General features: G+C 48.1%; 1 protein-coding gene and 1 long non-coding RNA gene across 2 annotated transcripts in view; one reads left to right on the top strand and one right to left on the bottom strand.

The window, feature by feature from the left end:
- The window catches only part of PLXDC1 (plexin domain containing 1), an 82,517-nt gene that overhangs the window by 52,016 nt on the left and 13,235 nt on the right, over positions 1 to 17,266 (bottom strand). The gene's annotated exons all lie outside the window — the stretch shown is intronic.
- LOC129649048 (uncharacterized) lies at positions 410 to 1,501 on the top strand. The gene is made up of 2 exons (XR_008712946.1): positions 410 to 634; positions 1,101 to 1,501. It is a non-coding gene; the product is annotated as an uncharacterized LOC129649048 (long non-coding RNA).

Below are 17,266 nucleotides of genomic sequence, written 5' to 3'. Positions count from 1 at the left end.
TCCTTGATCTTGGGCATTGCTAGTCTGATGGAGGAAGTGGGACCCATGCAAACGGAATACCCAAACAGAGACCCTCTAGCAGAGAGATAAGACAGGGCCCATACGAGTCACTAAAGAGTTGAGAACGGGGAAAGAAGCAGCAATGATGCCTTCAAGATATATTTTTAAGCTTTACTATGTGCCTGATTGGGACAAAATGAAGAATAAGCCAGAATCCAGAGGGCTGGGAGTTAATTCTGTAAAGCCTCTCCTGCAAGGGAGCATTTAGGGGCAGGATTTAAAGGAGGCTGGGAAACAATCAGCAGAAAGAGTGGAAGAGCCTGGGGAGGAGGCCATGTCAAAGCCTTTCAGCCCATCTGGGAGCACAGCCGAGGAGGAGCGGAGGCACAGCGGGCAGGTCCATTTGGCCGCTGCCACAGCCATGGGGCTGCTGACCCGTGCAGAGCCCTGGGCGTTGCAGGTCATTAATCAGGCTGTCAGGCAGCAGTGGCTGCAGACACAGCAGAGCTAACCATGTTTTCCCTGCCAAGCTGCCAGCTGCCCAGCCAGCCTTTGCCCGGGTCCCAGCATGAGCAGGGCCGAGGGTCGCCTGCTCTATCCACCCGCCCGGAGGCAGACTCTGTTTTTCTGACAGGTGACACACTCTGGGGCCTGGGGTTGGGGCAGGGCTGGGGGAAGATGAACAGGAGAAACATGGGGCCAGGCAGGGTAGGGGTGGGGTTAGATTTCCTTTGGCCACTGCCTGGTTCCTCCCCTCCAGCCTCTAGACTGCCGGCCCCTCCACCCATTCCTAGCATGGACATCAAGCAAATCTAAACAAATTGGAAACACATGAGGCCACAATCCTCTGCTCATAAGCCATCTGGGGCTCCCACTGCCCTAGAGACGAAAACCCAAACCTCAGCCTTGCATATGAGGTTCCCCCATGAGCCCGCCCCACCCTCTCTCTAGCTTCACTTCTCTCTCTCCTTCACCTATGCATCCTGGGCACCCACTCACCAGACCAACTTCCCAGTAGTCTCAGGCCACCGTTGGTCATTCAGGCCTTTGCATATGCTGATCTTCCTGCCAGGAATGACTCTGCTTTCTGCCCCCAGCAGATCCCTCCTCTTCAATGCTCAGCTTAAAGAACACCTTCTTATTGATCTTCTCCCCCGACTTGCCCAGTGAGGGCCTCCACCATCCACAGGAGTCCTCAAGGGGTGACTCACAGGTACTGTTTGTGAGAGTCACCTGGGCCCATGCTTGTTGGATTTCTGGTTTTACTCATGAAACCTCCTGAGGGGGGGCCAACCTGATGCCACCAGTCATGGGTGCCCATGGATATTGCCTCCCACTGCTGCCACAGTCATCTACCCTGAGGTCCTAGAAGATGCCCAGAGGAGGAAGCACTGAATCTCAGCTTGCCCACAGGCATGGGAATATCTGTGTTCACAGCCTCCCTCAGGAAAGCAGCCCCTTCAGCTTCTGCTTCTTCCCTCATCCCACCCCCTGCCAAAGACCAGAAGTCACATTTTCCCCCCTGGGTCTCCAAGTTTCCTATCCCCAGTCATTTCTGCTGGTATCCCCACCTTGACCACCAAAAAAAAAAAAAAAAAAAAGGCAAAAAATGACCCCCCAAATCACCTGACACCTCTATAGAAAATAGTATGGAGGTCCCTCAGAAAACTAAAACTAGAATTATCATATGCTCCAACAATCCCACTCCTGAGCATATATCTAGACAAAACTATAATTTAAAAATATACATGCACTCCTATCTTCATAGCACTATTCACAATAGCCAAGAGATGAAAATAACCTAAACGTCCATGGACAGATGACTCGGTACAGATGACGTGGCACATATATACAACGAAATACTACTCAGGAAAGAATGAAATAATGCCACTCGCAGCAACATGGATACAACTGGAGATTATCATATATGTGAAGGAAGTCAGAAGGAGAAAGACAAATACCATATGATATCACTTATACGTGGAATTTTAAATATGACACAAATGAACCAGCCTGCAAAACAGAAGTAGACTCACAGACGTAGAAAACGGACCTGTGGTTGCCACGGGGCAGGGGGTGTACAGAAAGGATGGACTGGGAGTTGGAGATTAGCAGAGGCAAAGTATTTTACATAGAAAGGATAAACAAGGTTCTACCATATAGCACAGGGACCGCGATTCAGTACCCTGAGACAAACCAGAATGGAAAAGAATATAGAAAAGAATGTGTATATATATGTGTGTGTGTGTGTGTGTGTGTATACTGAATCACTTAGCTGTATAGCAGAAATTAACACAACATTGCAAATTAACTATGTATGCACGCATGCTAAGTTGCTTCAGTCGTGTCCAACTCTTTCAGACTCTATGAACTATAGCCCGCCAGGCTCCTCTCTTATTCCCTTCTCCAGGGGATCTTCCTGAGCCAGGAATCGAACCTGGGTATCCTGCATTGTAGGCAGATTCTTTACCATCTGAGCCACCAGGGAAACCTGGTAAATTAACTATACTTCAATTTAAAAAAAAAAAAAAAAAGCTCCAGAAAACTAAAACAAAAACAAAAACCTGCCAAGAAAGCAAGCCCCTTGCACACCAACTCATGCAAAGACACGTGAACAAATGTGCCCACGAGAAGAGTCTGAAGGCCCCCAAACTGCTTCCAGGGAATCACGTGGTGAGTGATTCCACCTCAAAGAACAACCACAGGGGCCCTGACCAACACTCTGCACCTGAACGTCTGCAGGACCACAACTCTGAAGCCAGTTCAGGTTCAGCTGCAACCACCTGCCACAGACACAGCTATCGCTCAACTCTTCTCTCCACTAGGTCCAACAAAGGAGTGGTTTATTAAACAGCATCAGTGGGCCTAAAATTTTGCCTGAAGAAAGGAAGCCCTAGTTTAGATGCTATTCAGTCCACCATTTAGATGTCCTCTCCAACCTCCACCCCATCGCCTCAAACTCTGAGCCCCTGACACAGAGGGACAGGCAAAATCACCTCTGCACCACGGCTCAGGATCCCTGAATCCTTGATGCCTGAGAAGGGTTTGCTGAGGTGAGGCGAGGCCTGCTCAGGGAGCCCAGAACCTTCCTTTTGCCCTTTTATAGAAGTAAGAAGGACCAGTGCCTAGCACGGTCAAGATTTTGGAAGTAAACTTGCTTCCCTAATTCCTGGGCTGTCTTTTCATAAAAAGCAGGAGAGGAGGACATGAGCAGCCAACAGAGCCAAGCAGGGTCTAGGTGGCACTCTAGTCCTTTTAAAAAATATATTCATTTAATTTAATTAATTTATCTGGTTGTGTCAGGTCTTAGATGCGGCATGCGGGATCTAGTTCCCTGGTCAGGGATCGAACCCTACCAGGCCCCTTGCATTGGAAGTTGGGAGTCTTAGCCACTGGACCACCAAGGAAGTCCCTCTTTGACCTGGTGAACTAACCAGGTTAGTCCTTTTGAATGCACAAAAGGTTTAATTGTGTCCCTCATAAATCTATGTTTAAGTCATAACTTTCAGTACTTTGGATATGACCATGAATGGAAATAAGAGTCTTTGCAGATGTCAAGTTAAGATGAGGTTCTACTGCATTAGGATGGGACCTAAATCCAATGACAGGCTTGTTATATGATTGTTACAAAACAAAGGAGAGGGAGATTTAGATACAGAGACACAGACGGGACACAGGGAAGAAGTCCATGTCACAACAAAGATTGGAGTGATGCAGTTTACAAACAAAGAAACACCAAGGATTATCAGAGGCTACCAGAAACTAGGAGAAGGCAAGGAAGAATCTCCCCTAACCTCCAGAGTGACTGTGACCTTGCTGACACCTTGATTCAGATTTCTGGCCAAAACTGTGAGAGAATAATTTCTATTGTTTTAAGCCACCCAGTCTGTGATACTCTGTTATGGCAGCCCTAGGAGGCTAATACACAAGTCCACAGTTGTGTGATGCTGTGCCTCAAGGGGGCAACCCTCAATGTCTCCCCCTTCTTGTCACAGTCCTGCTTGGAACATTCTGCGGCTTCCCAGCTGCACTCAGATTGAAGGCCACATTCCTTACCATGACCTCCAAGGCCCTGTGAGGCAAACTCTAGATTTCGCCTATCCAATATTCATTACCCCGCTTCTTTATTAATAGCACATTAATTTTGTAGCAAGCAGCAATGTAGTCAACTAAAAAACTTCATTCCCTGGATGACTTAAGGCTTACCATGTGATGCAGGCTAGCTTATGAGATATACTGAAGGTTCTAGTAGAGCCTTTTACAAGAGGTCAAATTTGACTGCTCATCCCTCTTGCCTTTGCCCTTCTCTTTATTCCTGCCTGGAATGCAGATGTGATGACTGGAGCTTCAACAGCCATCTTGTGAGCATTAAGACAAATGAAAGGGTTAGTCACTCAGTTATGTCCAACTCTTTGCAACCTCATGGACTATAGCCTGCCAGGCTCCTCTGTCCACGGGGTTCTCCAGGCAAGAATACTGGAGTGGGTAGCCATTCCCTTCTCCAAGAGATCTTCCCAATCCAGGGATCAAACCCTGGTCTCCTGCATTGGAGGCAGATTCTTTACCATCTGAGCCACCAGGGAAGCAATAAAGATAAGATAGGATAGTGGAGTGGACAGTTAGACAGAACCTGGGTCCCTGGCGGAATGCTTGTTAAGTCCTCAGATTCAGCATTCTGTTATATGCAAACATGAATTCTTCCTGATACACAGTAGTCTGGCCCCTCCCCCCACCACCTTCCTCCCCAGGTCTCCCCTCCCCACCCCCACCCCCGCAGTCCTTGCCCCAGCCCTGCAAGGCTTTCAATTCCTGAAATCACCAAGTGCTTGTCTGACTCAGGACCTTGGTACTTCCTACGCCTCAAAACCTCTTTTTCATGCAGTTCAGAAGCTGATTCCTCATGGTCCTTCAGACCTCAGTTCGATGGTCACTTCTTCAGGTGCTCTTTCATCAGGAGTGGCTTCCTGATGTCCCTGTTACACTCTCATCACACCTCGGTCTTCTGCCTCTCCATGTGTTGCACACTTGCAATGACTGATCTGACTTTTAGACTTGTTATCTCCATACCTGCCTTTCCTAGAAGACCATAATTTCCCCACAAGTAAGGTCAGCCTTTACCTATTGTGGGTTATTTTTAGGCTGTGCTGTACAGCATGTGGGATCTTAGTTCCCAAACCAGAGATCCAATTCGTGCCCCCTGCATTGGGAGCGTGGAGTGAGAACCACTAGACCACAGGGAAGTCCCACTTCTGGGGTTAAAGCAGAGTATGCGTTCGATTGGAGGATATGTTGATAAATGAATGACCAACCATTCATATTTCAAAGCATAGTTTGTTGAAAGCCTGCTCTTCCTTTGTTTTATTGCTATTGCCAGTAGCCATGCATTCTAGTGAGCAGGATGGGATGTTATTACCAAACAAAGCGAGACAGCAGCTCATGGGGAGCAGGTTTAAAACAGCTGCTTGGAGGCCTGGAAAAGGGTCTGGTTTCCATCACCGAATCCCTGGGACTCACCTGGTGTTCACCAACCCTCCAAGCATTGGAAATGAGAGCCCTGCACAGAAGCCACGCTCTGCAGTTGTGAAGCCCAAACAGACGCTGACACATCTCTTGCTGTGTTGCGTAAGAGGCAAAGGGTGGGGTGACTGGGGATGTGTCTCACCAGCCTGTTACTCTGAGTCCTCTGCCCACGAAGGACAAACAGCCCACCACCCTAGCCAGCGCTGCTCCGCTGAGGAGGCTGTGTGCTACTGGGGGATCCTGGGACCGGATCAGCTCCTTCTTGGAGTTCCCAAGAAGCCTTCCAATGGCACATCTTAACTGACAGCAAGGAGATCGAAGCAATCCTAAAGGAAATCAACCCTGAATATTCACTGGAAGGACTGATGCTCCAACAAGGACGGCATCCTCCCCCATCACTGATGGCAGGTGACACAAGCGCCCGGCCCTGATGGCAGGTGACAGACACAAGAGCCACTTGTGAAGGAAGCAAGTCTCTGGACAGCACTCCCACAGGCAGGACATCAGGCACACAGGAAGGTGCCTCCAGCTCCCCGTCTTCTCCTCCCCAAACGCTTGTACCATCACCTGAGGAGGGCCTTCCAATCAAGAGACCTGAATTGGTACAGTTGCAGCTTGAAGCACATCCCTTGGGCTGTATTCCTGTCTGGAGTGGGGAAGGGCAGGAGGAATTTGAGATGCAGGCAAGGGGAGAGGATGAGAAAAACAGTTCTCTGTCAAAGGAGGAAAGGAGGGAGGGAGGGAGGGAGGGAAGGAAGGAAGGAAGGACGTCTCCCGATGCCTCAAGCTCTTCTCCAAGGAAGTGAAGCTAACGAGGGAGATGCTTTCAGGCCATGCAAGGAAACCCTGATTCCACTTGCTCAGACTCGAAGCAGGTGCTGGTAGTCCAGTGGTTAAGGCTTTGCATTTCCAACACAGGCGGCATGGGTTCAATTCCTGGGCAGCGAGGTTCCCCATGCTGCCATCTGACCAAAAACCACAACAATAGACCCAGAGGAAGCATACTCAGTCACGTGACTGAGAGTGCAGCAGGGCAGCAAGTGAGGAGCACAGGGCCTCTGCTGTAATCAGGGCCTTCTCCTAAGTGTGACTGCTGTTCCACAGAAAGGAGAAGGAAGCCAGTCCTCACATGTGGCTTCAACAAATATATGCTGGATAAGTGAAAAAGAGACCGAGTTGAGGAGGGTCTCGAAAGACAGAGAAAGCAGCCCTGGTTCCTGATGGCTTTCTAGGTCCGAGGTCAGGCTGGAAGATCAGGCTTCATCTCTAGCCCATGGATCCCATGGCAAGTCTCTGAACTCTCTCTATAAACCTTTCCCAAGACAGCTTGAATGGCTCCTTGGAACCAAAAGAACACTAAAGAGAACAGTTGTGCTCTAGGGGTGATCAGAGGAAGGATTTTGAGGGATACCCCAGATAGTCCTTCACCAGCATAGATAGCAAGAATCTGCATGGAAAGAGAGAAATGAGAAACTAAATTTCTGGGAGAATTTTTCCTTGGCTTCCATGTTTTTTCTTCTGCAAAGTCAATCGCCATGGGCTTCTGGACTTGGTGGTGGCTTGGAATTCGGCAGCCATGGGGGTGCTTCCTGTCTGCCACTGCAGGTCCCTTATCATGTGCCACCGGAATGCAGTTTGGATGGTGCAAGTCCACTCATGGTAGACACTGAAAACTGTCTCCCAGTAATCATCCTCCTCTCCTTCCTTCAGTAGCAGAATCGCCCAGTTTTTGTTAGACACATGGTCATCCAGCTAGATCACATTTCCCTGCCCTGCTTACAGCTACAAGTAGCTATATGACTATGTCTGACCAATGGAAGATGAGAAGAATGATTGCCCTCAATAGGAACTAAGGGGCTCTCACCTTTCTTAGTTTCCATTGGCTGGGATGCAGATGTGATGGCAGGAGCTGAAACAGCCATTTTGGACCATAACATGAGAGATAAATGTTGTAGAGGGAAGCTGGGTCTCTAACACCATGGAGACACTGCAGCAACTCCTGCTTACTTATGCTCACACTATTACATGTAAGAGAGGAATAAACCTCTTTCACGTCTAAGTACCTTGTCAGTTGGTCATTTTTACAACAGCTGAATCTGTATCCTAATTAATACAAGCTTCTAAATGGCCTCCTCAGGCCACTCAATCCGAAGCCTTCTTCACTGTTTTCCACATAGATACATCTCCTGAAAGGGCTTCCGAGGTGGCTCAGTGGTAAAGAACCTGCCTGCCAATGCAGGAGCTGCAGGTTTGATCCCTGGGTCGGGAAGATCCCCTGGAGGAGGAAATGGCAACCCAATCCAGTATTTTTCCTGGGATAATCCCATGGACAGAGGAGCCTGGCGGGCTACAGTCCATGGGGTCACAAAGAGTCAGACACAGCTGAAGTGACTGGGCACAACAAAAAAAAAGGATTTAGAGGCTTGCCTGGCAGTGAACTCACCTGAGGAATTCACACACTTCACAGCTGACACCACATTTGACCTGCTATCTGTGGGGCAGAACTGTTACCCCAGAGGGCAGCCTTCCAGGCACTGTGGCCAGAGGCTTGAAGCTGTGATGGGGGTGACCTGACACTACAGAAGGTCAGAGAGCGCGGCACAAGCCAGACCACTTGGCAAGTCCACCAAAGGGAACCATGTTTCCTTGAAATGCCTGCAAGAAGCCCCAGTGGGTAAACCACATTCATTTGGGGAAGCAGCATGATGTGGCTTTCAAACCTTTTTGGCCATGAAACCCTTTCTTCCAATTAACCTTCTTCCATGGAGGCGCAATACATAAATTACATCAAAGTAGAGCACTCTGCAGGGAGAAAAGAGAAGCCCTGGAACCCAGCCTGCTGTTCTATTTCCTTCTCTGCCACCCTCCATCCACGGTGGCCCCTGGAGTACCTCTGGGAACCTTTAGGGTTCTGTGGACTGCAACTTGAAAACCACTGCTCTAGGATCAAGGGCAGGGGCTGCGGAGTTAGCAGACCCAAGTTCAACAACTAGCCCCACTATATAATAGTTGATGCCACACATTGCTCTCCCCCCTGAGCGTCAGTTCCCTCATCAGTAACCTTTCTCACAGAGCTCTTGCAAGGATTAGACAAAACATAAGCACATAAAGCTCTTAGCCCAGCATCCACAGTAGGGGTTTGAAAAGTGGGAGTTATTATGATGAATCTGTTGAACCTTTCCAGGAAAGGTCTTGATTGTGGAGGCTGCCTCCTCAAAACCATCCCCAGCTCCATCTTCAGCGCCTGCTGTTTCAGTGTCTCTTCTGCCTCAATTATTCATGCCGGGAGCCTGCCAGGCACTTCATTTCTGACAGCGGGGCAGCATTTACCTTGGCTGAGCTCAAGCCGTTTCTGGACAGGAACTCTGGCTAAGCTGTCACCATCAGCCCATCACCTGCCAGCCAACTGGCAGGTGGAAATGCCGGGGCAGGCAACCAAGTGCACCCTGCTGGGCCTGTTGAAGAAGCCAGGCTGGCTGTGCTGGTTAGAATGGTGGGCCAGGCAGCTGGGTCCAACCCAGGACATGCTGAGGAGATTACTGGGTATCCCATTGCCTGCCTCCACTGCTCTAGGAGGCCTTACAAGGCCCATGGAAATGTTTTCTAGATCCCTGCTACTCAAAGTGTGGCCCAGGGACCAGCACCTTCAGAATCACCTGAGAGCTCACCAGAAATGCATAATCCAGGTGAATGTGTGCTAAATCACCTCAGTCGTGTCTGACTCTTTGCGACCCTATAGACTGTAGCCCGCCAGGCTCCTCTGTCCACGGGATTCTCCAGGTAAGAATACTGGAGTGGGTTGCCATTTCCTACTCCAGGAAATCTTCTCAACCCAGGGATTGAACCCACATCTCTTATGTCTCCTGCATTAGCAGGCGGGTTCTTTGCCAGTAGTGCCAGCTGCAGAATCCAGACGCAACCCCAAAACTGCTGGATCAAAATCCACATTTACACGAGCTTCCCAGGGCATTATTTGGCACAATAAAGTTTGAAAAGCTCTGGTCAAGAAGCGCCCTCTGTGTGGACCAGCATGTCACTCGTTTTTGTCTCTGAGGTCTCCGAGGACAGAAAGGCCTGAGTTGTGCAACCGTCGCCCAGCACTTTAGGTCTCTGTTCCCAGATAATATTAGAAACACTTGCTTCCTGGAGTGTTGTTCAATCACTCAGTTGTGCCCAACTCTTTGTGATCCCATTGACTGCAGCACGCCAGGCTTCCCTGTCCTTCACCAACTCCCAGAGCTTGCTCAAACTCATGTCCATTGAGTTGGTGATGCCATCCAACCATCTCGTCTTCTGTCGTCCCCTTCTCCTCCTGCCTTCAATCTTTCCCAGCATCAGGTCTTTCCCAATGAGTCAGCTTTTTGCATCAGGCAGCCAAAGTATTGGAGCTTCAGCTTCAGTATCAGTCCTTCCAATGAATAGTCAGGACTGATTTCCTTTAGGATTGACTGGTTTCATCTCCTTGCTGCCCAAGGGACTCAAGAGTCTTCTCCAGCACCACAGTTTGAAGGCAACAATTCTTTGGCACTCAGCCTTTTTATTGTCCAGCTCTCACATTCATACATGACTACTGGAAAAACCACAACTTTGACTATACTGACCTTTGTCATTGAGTGGATGAAATGTAAGGCCGGGGAGTGAGGCCAGCTCTCAGGGAGGGCTCCTTTAGTTTCCCTCACCTCATGCACCTACATAATAACCTCGATCTGCCCTCTTGAGGCATTCAAGCCTCAGACTGAAATAAACCACATGGAACACAGTCATCACAGAATTGCAGAAAGTAGGTCCCATGGGCTAGCCTGGAAAGGCCTTTGGACAAAAGAGGCTTTGATATGGTGCTGAAGACCTGGGGTAAAGAGGTGTCAGGGTGCGTGAGGCTGACCTGAGAATGTGCTGAAAGAGGGGTTTGGACCAGGCTTGGAAAGAGGGTGTGAACTGGCTTTCTAGACAAAGCATTTTTTAATACCCCCTGACACTTCATGGAAATGGAAGAATCATCTTATCCTGACACTGATTCCATATGTGGGCTTTTGGAGGAGTATCTATCAGTCAACCAGAGATTTTGACAGCATCAATATATTTCACGTAACCACAGAGAATTAGAACAACAAGGAACCAAAAAAAAAAAAAACAAAAACAGGCCTCCTCCACCCATCACCTGGTCCCATTCTGGCATATTTCCTTCTAGTCTTTTTCATCTGGATGTAATTTCACGTGGCTATAATTCTGCTGACTATCCAGTTGTGTGGACGGCTTCTGTCATGTTTCATGATAGCTGAAGCAGTTTCTGATGCTGAACATGGTCTTTTAACAATCATTTGTAAATGAGTCATGACCATCTACTCAGAAGAAAACCCATAATTTTCTTAACTATCTCCTTATTTGGGAGCACTTAGTTTCCAGTTTTTATGATCTATTTTTCTATTTTAAATACTACTCTGATGAATTTGTTGATACACTTTTCATATCCAGAATTATCATCCCTGCTTCAAAGCCTCTGATACAAAGCAGTGCTTCTCAAGTTTTAATGTGCATAAGAATCACCTGGGAGTCAGATTCTGTTTCTGCAGGTCTGAGGGGCCTGAGCAACTGCATTCCTAACAAGCTCCCACTATACAATGAGGAATTGTGATAATATGAAGAGTAGCCCTTAAAGCTTCAAGGCCAGGAAATCCTCCTTTGTGGCTGGGGTCCCATTTTTGTACTTCCAGCTAAGATCTGGGGGAAACCACTACTCATTTTTCCTAGACCTTTCTGATTAACTTTTCAATCAATTAGTTTAACTGATTTTTATGAAAACTCTATGAGACATTTAGGTGAGGAAACCGAGGTTTAGAGTGACAATGCAGCAAAGATACACACTATTTACCATACTGGGACCAGATTAAGATGACCCACTGTCCCAGTATGCCTGAGACCGAGGGGTCTCCCAGGATGCTGGACATTCAGTGCCAAAAACAGGACCATCTTGGGAAAACACAGATGGTTGGTCACTTAACCAGAGCCTAATTCAGAGTCAGCTAATGTCTGTCATTCCCAACCCCAGGCCCCTTTATGTAGGTTAGTGTATGACACCTTTGCCATTAGGCAAGAGCGTCCTCATGTGACAATGAAGAAATGGGCTCAGAGAGGTTAAGAAACCCGCCTAAGACAAAAACACAAATCACCCAATTTCACAAATGGGCAAAAGAAAAATAAATGGGCAAAGGACATAAGTAGACATTTCTCCAAAGAAAATATACAAATGGCCAACAAGCACAAGAAAAGAAGCTCAGTATCATTAGTTACTCAGTTCAGTTCAGTTCAGTCGCTCAGTCGTGTCTGACACTTTGTGACCCCATGAATCGCAGCACACCAGGCCTCCCTGTCCATCACCAACTCCCAGAGTTCACTCAAACTCATGTCCATTGAGTCAGTGATGCCATCCAGCCATCTCATCTTCTGTCATCCCCTTCTCCTCCTGCCCCCAATCCCTCCCAGCATTCGGGTCTTTTCCAATGAGTCAACTCTTCACATGAGGTGGCCAAAGTACTGGAGTTTCAGCTTCAGCATCAGTCCTTCCAATGAAAACCCAGGACTGATCTCCTTTAGGACGGACTGGTTGGATCTCCTCGCAGTTCAAGGGACTCTCAAGAGTCTTCTCCAACACCACACTTCAAAAGCATCAAATCTTCGGCGCTCAGCTTTCTTCACAGTCCAACTCTCACATCCATACATGACTACTGGAAAAACCATAGCCTTGTCTAGACAGACCTTTGTTGGCAAGGTAATATCTCTGCTTTTCAATATGCTATCTAGGTTGGTCATAACTTTCCTTCCAAGGAGTAAGCATCTTTTAATTTCATGGCTGCAGTCACCATCTGCAGTGATTTTGGAGCCCCAAAAAATAAAGTCTGACACTGTTTCCACTGTTTCCCCATCTATTTCCCATGAATGATGGGACCAGATGCCATGATCTTCGTTTTCTGAATGTTGAGCTTTAAGCCAACTTTTTCACTCTCCTCTTTCACTTTCATCAAGAGGCCTTTTAGTTCCTCTTCACTTTCTGCCATAAGGGTGGTGTCATCTGCATATCTGAGGTTATTGATATTTCTCCCAGCAGTCTTGATTCCAGCTTGTGCTTCTTCCAGTCCAGCGTTTCTCATGATGTACTCTGCATATAAGTTAAATAAGCAGGGTGACAATATACAGCCTTGACGTACTCCTTTTCCTATTCGGAACCAGTCTGTTGTTCCATGTCCGGTTCTAACTGTTGCTTCCTGACCTGCATATAGGTTTCTCAACAGGCAGGTCAGGTGGTCTGGTATTCCCATCTCTTTCAGAATTTTCCACCGTTTATTGTGATCCACACAGTCAAAGGCTTTGGCATAGTCAATAAAGCAGAAATAGATGTGTTTCTGGAACTCTCTTGCTTTTTCCATGATCCAGCGGATGTTGGCAATTTGATCTCTGGTTCCTCTGCCTTTTCTAAAACCAGCTTGAACATCTGGAAGTTCACGGTTCATGTATTACTGAAGCCTGGCTTGGAGAATTTTGAGCATTACTTTACTAGCGTGTGAGATGAGTGCAATTGTGCAATAGTTTGAGCATTCTTTGGCATTGCCTTTCTTTGGGATTGGAATGAAAACTGACCTTTTCCAGCCCTGTGGCCACTGCTGAGTTTCCCAAATTTGCTGGCATATTGAGTGCAGCACTTTCACAGCATCATCTTTCAGGATTTGAAATAGCTCACCTGGAATTCCATCACCTCCACTAGCTTTGTTCATAGTGATGCTTTCTAAGGCCCACTTGACTTCACATTCCAGGATGTCTGGCTCTAGGTCAGTGATCACACCATCATGATTACCTGGGTCATGAAGCTCTTTTTTGTACAGTTCTTCTGTGTATTCTTGCCACCTCTTCTTAATCTCTTCTGCTTCTGTTTGGTCCATATCATTTCTGTCCTTTATCGAGCCCATCTTTGCATGAAATGTTCCCTTGGTATCTCTAATTTTCTTCAAGAGATCTCTAGTCTTTCCCATTCTGTTGTTTTCCTCTATTTCTTTGCATTGATCGCTGAGGAAGGCTTTCTTATCTCTCCTTGCTATTCTTTGGAACTCTGCATTCAGATGCTTATATTTTTCCTTTTCTCCTTTGCTTTTTGCTTCTCTTCTTTTCACAGCTATTTGTAAGGCCTCCCCAGACAGCCATTTTGCTTTTTTGCATTTCTTTTCCATGGGGATGGTCTTGATCCCTGTCTCCTGTACAATGTCACGAACCTCCATCCATAGTTCATCAGGCACTCTATCAGATCTAGTCCCTTAAATCTATTTCTCATTTCCACTGTATAATCATAAGGGAGTTGATTTAGGTCATTAGGGAAACACAAAGCAAAACCATAGTGAGATACTAGATCACACCCACTAGATGCTATAATTTAAAAAAAAGAGAGAGAGAAAGAACAAATGTTGGCAAGGATGTGGAGAAATGGGAACCCTCATACATTGCTGGTGGGAATGTAATATGGTTCAGTCACTGTGGAAAACAGTCTGGCAGTTCCTCAAAGAGTTTAGCATAGAATTACACTATGACTCAGCAATTTCACTTCTAGGTATATACCCCAAAGAGCTGAAAATATGTACTCTAAGTACACGTATACATGTTCACAGCAGACTGTTCACAATAGCCAAAAGGAGGAAGCCTCAATGTCTATCAACAAAGGAACAGATGAACAAAACTATGGTATATCCATATAATGGAAGACACTATGCAGCCATAAAATGGATAGCCGTGAAAACATTATGCCAGGGGAAAGAAACCAGACATGAAAGATCATATATGGTATTTCATTTATATATGAACTATCCAGAACAGATAAATTCATAGAAATAGAACACAGATTGGGGGTTACTTGGGACTGGAGGTGGGGGGAGGGGGATGTGTGGAGCAACAGCCTAAATCCAGGGTTTCCTTTTAGGGGATGAAAATGTTTTGGGATTAGATAAAGGTGATGGTTGCACAACACTGTGGGCGTGTTAAACGCACTTCACTTTAAAATGGTTAATTTTTTAATGTGAATCTCACCTCAACAAGAAAGAAAGAAAACCAAACAACTAACCGATAGACCAACTAGCCGGCTGAAGGAAAAGGGAAAGGGTCAACGAAAGGGACCTGCGTGGAAGGCGGAGCAGGTCCTTAGGCTGAGCAGCCAGCAGAGGGCACTGTGGCACCCTTCCCGAGCCACGCAGGGGAGACCTCCCCAACTGAGAACCCATCGAGTGCCTGGCATTTTGCTCTTGAGTCTCAACTTTGTAAGATCAGTACCTGCTGCTGCTAAGTCGCTTCAGTCGTGTCCGACTCTGTGCGACCCCATAGACGGCAGCCCACCAGGCTCCCCTGTCCTTGGGATTCTCCAGGCAAGAACACTGGAGTGGGTTGCCATTTCCTTCTCCAAAGCATGAAAGTGAAAAGTGAAAGTGAAGTCGCTCAGTCGTGTTCAACTCTAGCAACCCCATGGACTGCAGCCCACCAGGCTCCTCTGTTTATGGGATTTTCCAGGCAAAAGTACTGGAGTGGGGTTCCATTGCCTTCTCCGAAGAGAAGTACCTATCCGCTCCATTTGAGAAATCTGAAGCTAGTAGGGGTTTGAAACACCAGGTTCATTAAATGAGGGTTTTTAAGTGCCCGCCCGGCCCAAGGTCTGCCGCTGGTGCATGCCAGATGGAAGGCCAGGCCAGGGGTACTCTTTCCACAGCGCTGAAGACTGAATGTCTGGACTCCATCTTTCACCTCTCAGGACACGCCTCCTTTTCACAAAATCTCTTATTTTCTCTCTTTGCAATTCAGCTCACCACTTTCCTTCCACCCACCTCACCCTCTACCCTCAGGAATCTTCCCCTAGCAGCCTCCTCACCCCATCCCTGCCCCTGAGTGCAGGCACTGGCATGCCTGGGTTCTTCCCTGAGCCATTGCTTGGGGCTCTTCTTGTGTCCCTGCTACGAGTCTGTCTGTCCTGTCTCCCCTAGGCCCTTAGGTCTGGGGAGGAGGCCTTCTAGAGGTTTCGTTTTGGGAACTGCCTCCTTTGGGGGGGTGTATAAACCAGGCAGACGTTGCGCCCACTTGTCCCTCTCACTGCCCAACGGTCTTGAATGCTGTGGTCCCTGCTCAGCTGCAGAGTTCCTCAGCATTCCTAGGCTTGCCAGGGCGGTTGGATGAGCTGGGAAGTTTTGCTTGGGTCAGAGAGAGAGGAGAGGAATTCAGGGAAGGGAGGCCAGGGGGAATACTGGGGTGAGAGGTGGGGAGTCAGAATTTTCTGTTATGGAGTAAAACTGTTCTATTACGGGGGAACTCCCAAATCTGAATGCTCTTAAACTTGGTTCCTCCCAAACTGTTAACCAGACATGAACCACAGAACCAAGAAAACCCTTCATTTGGATTTGGAAATCCCCAGGTTTGAAGACATTCCCCTTCAGCCTCTTGGAGGATAAACTGTGGCTCTTCCCAGATTTCTGACTTAGCACTACAGCCCTCCGCAACCCCTCCCTCCCCCATAAAATTTCCAGTGTCCCCAGGGCCTCACGACTGGCATTGGTGGAAAATCTCTGGAAAGCTTGAGTCCAGACAAGAATCCTATTTCCATGGGGAAATAGGATGGTAGATGGTGGCAGAGTGGGCGTGAGAATAAAATCCAAGGAGATGGCTCTGAGTCTACCCTGGGAACACAGGCCAGACGCCTCAAAGTTTCCAAAGCAAGAGGTCCGAGTTAAAGGAACATTGTTGCAAGGTGGCCAGGCAGGAGGTGCTGGGCAGAGGGACTAGGAAGAAGGGGTTAGGCCAAAGGAGTGAGAAAGGAAGATGGAGGTGGGGGATGGTGGGGCTGGGCAAAGAAGGTCTGGAATGGGGGCTGGGCAGACAGACTGAGGTGAGGGAGCTGGACCAGCAGGGAAGCTGGGGCCAGGAGGGTGGACTAAGGAGCCATGAAGGAAAATGAGGAGGCTCCTGTGTGGGGTTGGGGGTTGGGTGCAAAAGGGATGGTAGCCCAGGTGCCAGGCCCTCAGCCTCTTGAGCAGAGGGAACCAGAGTCTGGTTCCTTTTGGCACAGAATAGACTGTGATGTGGATAAATGGTGGAAATGTTGTCTCGTGGAAGCCGAAGAAAACTTCCTGAAGCAGACCAAATCAAGCTTGCTGAAATGTCCCCTTTCTGCCACTTCCCTCTCGCTCAGCCCTCTGCTACTAAGATGGAGTTTCCTTTGGACAAGGAGAACCCAGCTCTCAGAGACACTGACTAGAGACACAGGAGAAGCAGGCGTCTCTGGGCCCCTTCCTGGGACACCTCAAGAGGGCCCGCTGTCCAAGGTAGGGTGAGCACACAGCCCGGGGGGTGTGGAGGTCTGGCTGTGCTGAAGAGAGGCAGTCATTACCATCCTCCACTGAGCGCTGCTCAGGGCAAGGCATAATGGGTTCAAGGCCAGGTAGGAATGGAACACAGACCCCTCTGAGGATTCAGGCACGAGGCCCCCACTCCGGGTCGCAGTGTGTGTACATGTGTTTCGGTGCGTATAGCGTATATAAGCACTGATGTTGTCTTATGTGTGTGGGAACCCAGGAGTTAGTAGAGTTGGGTCCTTTGAGGCCAGTATGTCCAACAACTCACCCCAGGCAAAACCTCTTCTCTTCACCAACCCTGTCTTTCAAGGCCTCTGGAGATGGGAAATCCCTGCCTCCTTTGTTCCTTCAAAGGAGGAACGCCCACCGTGGGCCAGGCA

This window comes from Bubalus kerabau, chromosome 4, assembly GCF_029407905.1.
Source record: "Bubalus kerabau isolate K-KA32 ecotype Philippines breed swamp buffalo chromosome 4, PCC_UOA_SB_1v2, whole genome shotgun sequence".
Classification (NCBI taxonomy): Eukaryota; Metazoa; Chordata; class Mammalia; order Artiodactyla; family Bovidae; genus Bubalus; species Bubalus kerabau.
The sequence above is the reverse complement of the archived record's forward strand: the minus strand, read 5'-3'. Positions and strand labels throughout refer to the sequence as shown.